This window comes from Sinocyclocheilus anshuiensis, unplaced genomic scaffold (assembly GCF_001515605.1).
Source record: "Sinocyclocheilus anshuiensis isolate Anshui unplaced genomic scaffold, SAMN03320099.WGS_v1.1 scaffold273, whole genome shotgun sequence".
Classification (NCBI taxonomy): domain Eukaryota; kingdom Metazoa; phylum Chordata; class Actinopteri; order Cypriniformes; family Cyprinidae; genus Sinocyclocheilus; species Sinocyclocheilus anshuiensis.
The window spans coordinates 385,722-396,471 of NW_015540857.1; the positions used below are offsets into that span (position 1 = coordinate 385,722).

General features: G+C 34.8%; 1 pseudogene; it reads left to right on the top strand.

The window, feature by feature from the left end:
• The window catches only part of LOC107687883 (contactin-associated protein-like 5), a 98,582-nt pseudogene that overhangs the window by 51,623 nt on the left and 36,209 nt on the right, over nt 1-10,750 (top strand).

Below are 10,750 nucleotides of genomic sequence, written 5' to 3' on the forward strand. Positions count from 1 at the left end.
GAATTTGCGTTTTTGTACAACCTGTCTGCCATTTCTTTCGTATTTGTTTGTATTTCGTTGTAAATCGCATGTGAAAATCAGACTGAATTGTTTTGCTAGTGTGAACAGGCCTTTATGCTGCCACAGAGAATTATGGGAAATTTAGTTTTATTTAAATTTTAGCTTTGTTGTACAAGCCAACCAGCTAAATCAGTGCAGCAATATATTTCCACGTATTTCCAGTGCAGAAAGGTTTTCTTCAAATCTTTTGGAGTTGGGAGAACATTAAATGAAACAATTATGTGCATCTTGCACATACAATCGTACTGATATGGCTTGAAGGAAGAAAGCTGTGGTTTCAAAAGTTCAGCTAGTCTGGCTAGTTCACTGTAATGTTGTTTTACTGCAGTCGGGTTGAGTTGGTTTGGACCTGCCTTCCCTGGGTATCAAAGTGCAGAGTAACAATCAATCGGTTACCTCAAGGGTAGCCAGCGCCACACGCCTTGCGCTTGAAATATTTATAACACAGTCTTGCTAGTGCTCGTTTTCTTTCTTTTTTCCTTCCCCTACTCCCTCCTTGTTCCTTTCTCCCAGTCTGTCCTCAGGTGCTTTGTATTTGCAGTCTGTGCCCTAGCAAGACCGATTGTCAATTCAAAGCTTGACTCGGCGACCTATCACCGCCATATTTATTCTCTAAACGTTAATTTTGTGAGATAGGGCGGAATGTGACACCGATGGGGGTGACTCGGTTTACCGTGTTGATCAAACATGATAAGTGGGTGCTGACCACACGGTATTTCAGTAATAGGGTTTGATAACGGAGACGCTAGTGCTTTCTCAAAGTCAGACCGCTGGCAGGTTAGCATCAGCATTAGCACGGCTTGCATTCCAAAAGAGCCGTGAATGAATCAAGGAGTGAATTAGTGCTCGGTAATTATGTTTATAATTAGCCCTGCGCTAGTATGCGCCAAACATACAATGGCTTCACACAGCGGCACTCAATGTTAGCACAAAGGACATATGAACATGTCTGCTAACCGAACTCCAGGGAATAAAATACAGAGGACAAACATGTAAGGGGAAAACAGAAAAGGTTGCGTCAAACGGGGGGTAAAGTGATTTCAAACATGTATGAGTCTTAAGAAAAAGAGAGACAGAAAGTAAACGCACACATTCAGTATAGCGCATGGTCTCCCTCTACGTATTTCATATTTGTCTTCTGTGGGATAAACCGGACGTCCTCGGTGGTGCGTTGGCCTTATTCATGCACTGCTGAAATGCTCCTGAAGTCAATTAGTTTTAAATCTGTCAAGCGCCTCTGCTGCTAACTGCAATTTAAGGCCGAGGCTTCGTGGTATAAACTGTTTGTGTGTGTATGACTGAAATGAGTAGTGTGTAGCAAGAGCATAAGTGTGTGTGTTTGTCCCTGTACAGTCATTAATTCTCATTGGAGCACCGCTGTTTTGATGCTACCAAGAGACCCACAGATAAAGTGAGGTCTAATTCTGAGTTTGCGGACAACTTTGTGTGTCTCTTAAGCTATAGGCAGGCCCATACAGAATATATACATTTTTCACCTACATTTTCTGTTCTGAGTGATTGAGAAAATTCTTGGAAACAAAAAGATTTAAAATATGGCACGCGTTTATTTTCTTTTCAGTCTGATACCATGGGTTGTCAAGATCAGCATTGCTGATTTCATTATTATTATTATTATTATTATTATTATTATTATTATTATTATTATTATTATTATTATTATTATTATTATTATTATTATTATTATTATTATTATTATTATTATTATTATTATTATTATTATTATTATTATTATTATTATTATTATTATTGCAGTGTACATCATTTTAATCCTTTGACATATTTAAAGGCCATCATCAGTAACATTAATTAAACATCAAAAAGACGTCAATGAAATACCAAGCATATTTCAAATACATTTTAAGTCAGTGTTGAATGTCAATCCCAAACAATTATTTTCCATATTTCTGAATAATCCATCTGAGATTGATTGAAACCATTGTTATATTAATATTATTTATGTATAATTATAGTCTTTATTAATATTTTGAATGACCATTTATTTATAGTTTATTATTTATAGTAGTTTTTTTTTATAATTTTATGTGCTTTTGTCATTTTGATTAGTTTTTTAAATAGTATTTAGGGTTAACTTATTTTTATTTCTGCTTTAGTTTTGAATTATTTAGTGATTTTAGTGTTTCAACTAAAACTTTTTTTCAGTTAGCTGCCAAGACAGCATTTCTAATTTTCGTTTTTACTTTGTAATTTCATCAAATATTTATATTTTATTCCAGCATTATTTCAGTTAACAAAATTAAAATACGTAAGAAATATGTGAGAAATGAGAAATATCAGCGTTGAATGAGTATGCTGTCATCTCTGTGGACCCAGATTTCATGCAGGCTGTAAGATATACAGAGAATATAAGTTTATTTTGCCATCTACAATCCTAAATAATAAATTATTCAATCATGACGTGAATCCACCATGTGTTGTGTTTAGCAAGCCGTCTGGCTGAGTTCAGATGCAGTCGCGAGTTTGAACTTCATTGTTTTTGTTCTTTCCCCTCAGGAAGTTTTATACAATATGCATTAGTTTTTTTCCCCCCTTAAACCTGGCAGTATTTTCAACTTCTCTTCTTTCTATCCTCTCAGTTCTCAAGGTCATCGTTTATATAACTTCTATGGTTATTTGGTGATGATTGTTGTGCCTCTTTGATTGAAAGACTTTGAGATAAAGCTATATTTAGAGGCTATCTCTATAGCTATAAAGGCTATCATGCCTGAACGATACATGCGATGGCGCCGCAGACGGCAGCCTCAGTGTTTGGCTCTCCAGTGTTTGTACTGTTTTTGTTAGTTTTTCCTGTTTTTTGTTTCTCAAACACGATCAGTTTTACCAGGACAAATTCCTTGTATGTGCAAACATACTTGGCAATAAAGCTCTTTCTGATTCTGATTCTGATTCTAATATTTCCTTATCATTTCATCTTGACACGCATTGCGCCTCCATCAAGATGTCAACTCGTGCAAAAAACGAAAACCAAACACATTCTCGTCTGATCTCCCCACTTTATCTAACTCAGCCTCATTGCGCTGGCTGATGTTCCTGGACCCTCTGTGTTAGTTCTATATTCAGCAGACGGCTCCAAGCTTTTTGCGAGGCTTTGCTTGTCACGGCTAGTTAGCTTCAGTCTCTCGCACTCCGGCATCCGGTGAGGGGAGAGATGGAGAAAGAGAGCAAAAATGTAATGTCTGAACTCTGAGCCCGGGTCAAAATCCACATTTCTGCCTTTTACTGCCCAGGGTAGAATTTGTTCTGAAGGGTTGCTTCAAGACAGGCTTCATATTTCTTTAAATTCTGGCCAAAGTTTTTAAGAAGGTAATAAGATCAAATAAACTAACCCTAACTCTTAAGACGGGCCTTATTGCTTATCATTCTGGTTCTTCTTATCTTCCTTTGTATTTTGATAGTGTTTTACTAGAGCTCAAGGACTATTTTACTTAAACTTTACTTTGTTATTGTTGTTATAGTTGTGTTGTCATTGTGCTGTTTTGGTGTTTTGCTTGCCGTTGTTTTTATTTTTGTTGCTTTGATTCACTTTGCTGTGTGTTTTTGTGTTTTTGTTGTTTGCTTTTCTTTGTTTTTTTTTTTTTTTTTTTTTTTTTTTTTTTTTTTTTTTTTTTTTTTTTTTTCAAATAAATTGTATTATTCTGTTTTGGACACACTGGTTGTTGGAAAAATATGCCCAAAAAAAACAAAACACAAAGACAAAGACAAAATCTATTGTATTTGTACTAAAAAACATTTGCTTAATCTGTTTGATAATTCAAAGTATTTTCTGAAAGTGCATTTTTACCCACTGCTCGATACAAGATTACTTGCAGATACTTAAGGTGTTCACTGTTTGCTTCAGTTCATGCCTACAGGACTTTGACTTTGTGTTACAAAACACAGGATTTCCTCTGTTTCAGCCATTCAGTTGCGGACTTGTGTTTAGGGTCTTTGTTGTTCTAGACGACCCACTTTCTTTTAAGCTTCATCTTACAGATGGATACCCTAATACTCTTCAAGTACAATCTACAATTCCCTAGTGACTACAAACTGCCCAGTTTCTAATTAAATGTGGCAAAAATACATTTATTTATTTATTTATTGAATTTCTCTATTTTATGAAGCTGATTATCATATAAGGTCATATTGTTCTTTGAACAAAGATTGAACTCTGTATCAACATGTTTAATGAAGCCACAACAAAGTTTCTTGTGCTTTTTGTTTTGTCTGAGTTTTATGTGCTTTATAATTGTGCTCACATTTAAGGACAAACTAATCACAACATCACTCCTGGAAAGGATCTGTTCCTTGAACATCATTATCATATTAAGTGAATATCAACTTATAAGCGGTTTGGATTATATGGTAAAGCTGACACAAACAAAATCCCACAAGGAGTATATAAGCCCTTGTGTTTTCTGTGTTCTTTGTCTGGTCTTGTCATTCATGGTGGTTTGGTGTTCTCATTCGGTTTCCTGGTTTGCTCTTTCTATTCCTGGATATTTGTTTTGTTAATAAAACTAACTTTGCACTTTGATTCAGCTCTTCTTTGTTTTTTTTTTTTTTTTTTTGCTATTGTTTTTGTTTTGCTTTTCTTTTATTGCTTTGTTTTTGTTATTGTGTTATTTTTGTTTTGTTGTGCTTTGTTTTTTTTTTTTATTTCTATTTATTTTTTGCGCTTTGTACATTGTTTTAGTTTTGCTTTTTTGTTTTTATTTGTTTTGTGTTTATAAAAGAATGTGAAAGCAAACATTTACTGATAAATTGTACAAAATATTTTTTATAAAGAAACTAAATAAGTTTTATGTTGCTTAGTATTTATGATGGATTATTTTTTCCCTTCCATTTCTCAGAGTCGGATGTTGCAGACTTCAACGGCAGGAGCTCTTTGCTGTACCGGTTTAATCAGAAGTCCACCAGCACTGTGAAAGACGTAATCTCTCTACGGTTTAAGAGCCAGCATGCGGATGGGGTCCTTGTGCATGGAGAGGGACAAAGAGGTGATTACATCACCCTAGAGCTGCATAAGGGCCGACTGGCCCTGCATATCAATCTGGGTGAGTGAGAGCTCTCTATAGCCTTTTAAACTCAAAATGAAGGCCTGAAATGTACTCTACGCAAGCTTGTGGCCACAAATGCTTTGAAAAAGCTTAATTTCATGCATTTTCATGTTCAGAATTGTGGCAGATATTTGTAATGCATTCTCAGAATTGCTACAGGGGGCGCTGATGCAGACATTTGCATTTTTTTTCTTTCAGGTCAACTATTGTGCAAATTCCAAATATTTTATTTTAATTATTTTATTGCTTTTTATGGTAATATGATCTTTAGGAGCACATCTCAATTTTGCGAATAATTTTGCTTTCGTGTGTCCAGGGACTATATCTTTGTTTTCATTCATGAAAGATAGTATGCAAATTGCACAAAATAACATTTCAGTACACTAGCATACAAATTATCCTCAGATCTAATATATGTGGATTAAAAGCCACAAAACACCCATTTTGGAGAGATTCAAAGCAATGTGTTTAGGTTATTCTGCATCTTTGGGTTTTGTAGAGCTCTTCTATCACTGCAGCAAGAGGAAGCGTTCACAGGCACAATTGTTGCATCTTACCGTAATCATATGAGAGGCAGTTGTGAAACAAAGATTTGATTAAGAGGTCAAATCTGCGGCGTAATCACATATAAGTGTATCGAGTTGTCACAAAGAGCGATCTAATGTAGAGTCCCAGCGCTTTCCGAGCCTCGTGTTCAATTAGCACCAGCAATCAGATGGAATAAGTTGCACGTTACGCTAAGAGCGGCGTCAAGCCCTGATTGCTAAGAATACCGAACCGAGATGATGTTGATGCTGTTTATCAGGACAATGTTTTTCTTTTACATTTGCATTCATCTTGCATCTGAAAGCCACAAAAAGCTCTCAAAGCTAATTTCAGATGCCGTATATTGTCTCCTTCATGGGTAAATCTCACTATAATGTGTCTGTTTTATATGTCGCTCCAAAATCAGAAAAGGATTTAATTACTTAAAGAAAATGAAGCGTATTATTAAGTTTTTTTTCTCAAATTCACTGACACCATTAATTTGGTGTTTCTCCTTTATTAAAAAATGTGCTTAATTGATATGCAATTAATGTGACAATTCAACGAATATTAATGGTGCTAAAAATAAGCTTACTTTTCTTCATGCAAAATATAATTTCATACTTCTTTCTTTTGATTCTGTGGTGAAATGTGAGCTGAACATGTTCCTGACAGGCTTCTCTCACTTTGTCAAGATAGGCTGTTCTTTCTGTTCTTTTATCATCAATACAGCAGGTTTCTTTCCAGGAAGTTCAAAACGATCAAACAGAGGAGACAGCACAAGGCACACCTTTCCTAAGCTATTTACGGCTCGTTTTGAGAATATGTGCTGAAAAAGAGACCGTTTGATAATTTTCTTTCTAAGGTCGCCCATTATAAAGATGCTGTAAAATTAGCAACTGATAAAATCTTTGCTTCTGAGAACATTTTAATTTGGTTTCATTTAGTAGCATGATGTAAATGGTATTTATGTGCACCTGTGTAAGTGTTGGTATTGTCGGTATTGTTAAATAAGATTAAAACTAAAACTATTAACTATTAAAACTATTAAACTATTAAAAATTTATCTAATTAAAATAAAAGTAAGATCTAAATATTATATGAAAAAAAAATAGAAGAAAAAAAAACTGATGAAAACTGAAAAAAAAAAAAAATGCAAGTTGGAGTGCTAAAATGAGCAAAACTGAAAATAATAAACCTAAATAGAAATAGAAAAATAAAAAAACTAAAAATTATAAAAGCACAAAAACTTAAAATATAAAAGTAAAATATAATAAATACTGAAAATATAAAATAAATGCTAATTCAAAATACTAATAAATACTATAATAGTATATAACATACTAAAATAAGACTGTTGCACAGTATGTTGTTAGTAAATCTATCAAACATAAAAATGGATATACTAAGGAAGAACATAAACGATGACACTAAAATATAATTCAATACTTTTATATTTTAAAAATGTCTCTTTTTCTCTCAAGACGATACTAAGACGCACCCTAGCAGCGGCCATGTTTCTGTGTTTCTGGGAAGTCTTCTGGACGACCAGCACTGGCACTCCGTCCTGATTGAGCGATTTAACAAACAGATCAACTTCACTGTGGACAGACTAACCAAACACGTGAGGACGGGTGGGCTGGATGATTCGCTGGAGGTTGATTATGAGGTGAGAATGATTTTGGTTACTTTAATTTGTTTTATTTAGTAAATTTTTTTGCTCAGTATATTAGCAGATCCATATAGAGATCCTTAACAGTACTTTTAGTGAAGACCCCAAGTTTCATGGCTTGTTAGGTTTGAGCTCACCTCATATTTAGCAGATATTTGCATCTTTAAATTTACATTTAAATGTATTTTTCAGAAAAACAGATTTAAACATTTGATGAGTCATCCAGCCAACCATTGATACAATCCTACCTAGTATCAACAACAATTTAAAGCAGTATCACACTTATTGTTTTTATGCTTAAACACTTCTTCGTCTTTGACCGATGTACTTATTATTTATTACTTTAAAAGATCTTAAATACATATATCTATTTATTATTAATTAATAATTTGATACAATTGACAATTCGGTAAGTTCTGTTTTTCTTTTGATCTCCTTTTCACTTAATTGTGTTTACATTGTCTATTTATGTTGTTTATATTGTTTATATGTTGTGGTTTGAAGTGCATGTAAAATGTAAAATATAATAATACATTATTATTTATTATTAATGAAGTACACAAACATTGTTTAAGCCAAACTTTGAAGTGCATTGAAGTGAATTACTATTTGTAATAATTGTATTTGTTTTATATATAAAGAAGTGCAGCAAATTGTTTATGTTGCACTTTGAAGAGAAATCCATTAAATACACTATGCAAGTAACAATAATAATAATAATAATAATAATAATACTAATAATAAATACATTTATGTTGTTTATAATGTTGCATTTCAAAGAGAATTTTATGAAATATGCTTTACAAGTAGTAGTGGTAATAATAATAATAATAATAATAATAATAATAATATATTTCAATATTTTTATTAGCTACATTTGAATTTTATTTTATTTTATTTTGCCACAAAAACAGTGCATAAAATGCTGCAAATTGGACCAAGTCTACCCGTAACATGTTGGTTTAAAGAGAGGAAACATGGTGACCTTAATCATGTAATTTTGATTAGTTAAGAGCATAACACCTCATGCGCCAAATCACTTGACTAATGATTGGCCACATTTCCCGCTATATTGTAAAACCTCTCCATCGCTGTTGTTTTTCCCATTCATTTCACAAAGCTCAGCTTTGGAGGAATCCCTCTTCCCGGAAAACCAGGCACGTTCCTGCGGAAAAACTTCCATGGATGTATGGAGAACCTCTACTACAACGGAGTCAACATAATCGACTTAGCCAAACGACGCAAACCTCAGATCTACAGTGTGGTGAGGACGTTTATCTTGTACATTTATTATTTATCATTTAAAGGGGTCATATGATGTTGCTAAAAATAACATTATTTTGTGTATTTGGTGTAATGAAATGTTTGGGATTTGAGACTTTAGTCTTTGCAACTTTACAGATCTTCTTTATGCACCAAGAGCTTGTAACACTCCAAAGAGAAAGGAAAAATTGAAATCGCATCATATGACCCCTTTAATACATTTGGTATTTTTGTTGTCAGGGCCATGAAAAAGCCATAAAATAAGAAAAATTTCCACAGGTCTTGATGAATTAGCAATCCCATCCTATCCATAATGGATAGTTCTTGACCGGAGTATTTTGTGATTTTTTCCTAATAGCACCAGCATGGAAACGTGCCAGAACTTTCTACAGCCAAGTCTGTGGATTGTGATGAATTTTGGTAGTTGGAGCATAAACAGTGTTTGTAAAGAGATTGATTTATATTTTCATTCTCATTTGTTTTCACCTGCATTTTTCCAGAAATGCATTTTAGCGCTGGTTTAGCTCTCTGTGGGACTGGTCAGCAGGGAGTGAAATGTAGCCATTTGGATTTTTTTGAGCCGTCGCCAGTATGCTATGGCACCACAAGGGAGCTTTTTAAGAGAATGAATTGTGGGTTTGTCCACATTATTCCCACAGCGCTGAGAGCCGTGTCATTAAATATATATTTTAAAAGGAGGGCAATCAGTCTCCAAGAGCTGCTCTGGCCTTAGATTACACCTCATAAAGGATCCGCTGACGAATACCTCATAAAATCGCACATCGCTAAAGGTCTGGGGACTAAATTACAGTCATTTTGAAATGAAGGAGGGGTTTTAATGAGAGGGGTGGCTTTGTCTGATGATATGTTTCTGCTTATCTGACTACACCACAAGTGGGATGTTCATATGTCCATATTATTTCATATTGTTTTGGTTGTATTGAGATATTAACCGTAAATATACAGTTTTAATTGTAGATTAAAGCAATAAGTCTCCAGAGGTGTGTTTTATGGTTGATTTATTTGAACTTTGAAGGTTTATGGCCTTGTAGACTGAGAGACGATGGATGGATGGAGTCCTTAATGCATATGGATTAAGAACTGGATGGATGGATGGATACCTAGATGGATATTAATGGATGGATGGAGAACTAGATGGATATGGATTAAGGAAGGGATGTATGGCTGAATGGAGAACTGGATGGATGGATGGAGAACTAGATGGATATGAATGGATGGATGGACACCTAAATAGATATGAATAAATGGATGGATGGAGAACTAGATGGATATTAATGGATGGATGGACACCTAAATAGATATGAATAAATGGATGGATGGAGAACTAGATGGATATTAATGGATGGATGGACACCTAAATAGATATGAATAAATGGATGGATGGATGGAGAACTAGATGGATATGAATGGATGGGTGGAGAACTAGATGGATATGAATGAATGGGTGGAGAACTAGATGGATATGAATGAATGGGTGGAGAACTAGATGGATATGAATGAATGGATAGGTACAAATGGAAATGAATGAATAGAGGACTAGATGGATATGAATGGATGGATATGAATGAATGGATAGGTACATATGAACATGAATGGATGAATAGAGAACTAGATGGATATGAATGGATGGATTGATACTTAAATCAAGAGTTTTAAGAGAGGACGTCTCACCCATAGAAAGATAGCTAACCAGTCGTCTTTTTTACAGGGGCATCCTCTCATAGTTGTTTCCGCGCATCGCCTCGATGTTGGCATAACTCGTATGCTAGAGTAAGTTTGGCAGTGTTATTTTTTAGGATTACTGATAAACGTCTCAGGTTACTTATGTAACCATGGTTCCCTGAGTAGGGAACGAGACACTGCATCCTCTAGGGGTCGCTATGGGGAACGCCTCGTCGTGACCCGTGTCTGAAGCATACATTGAAAAAACACCAACAACACGTTGGCCGGCGACAGCCCATGACATCACTACCGGTGCGATTATAGTATAAATAGGCGCCGGGAGAACATGTCATTCACTTCTTCGTCTGAAGCTTGCGTTCGAAGCATGGCAGGAAGCCTAGAGGACACAGTGTCTCGTTCCCTACTCAGGGAACCATGGTTACATAAGTAACCTGAGACGTTCCCTTTCAAG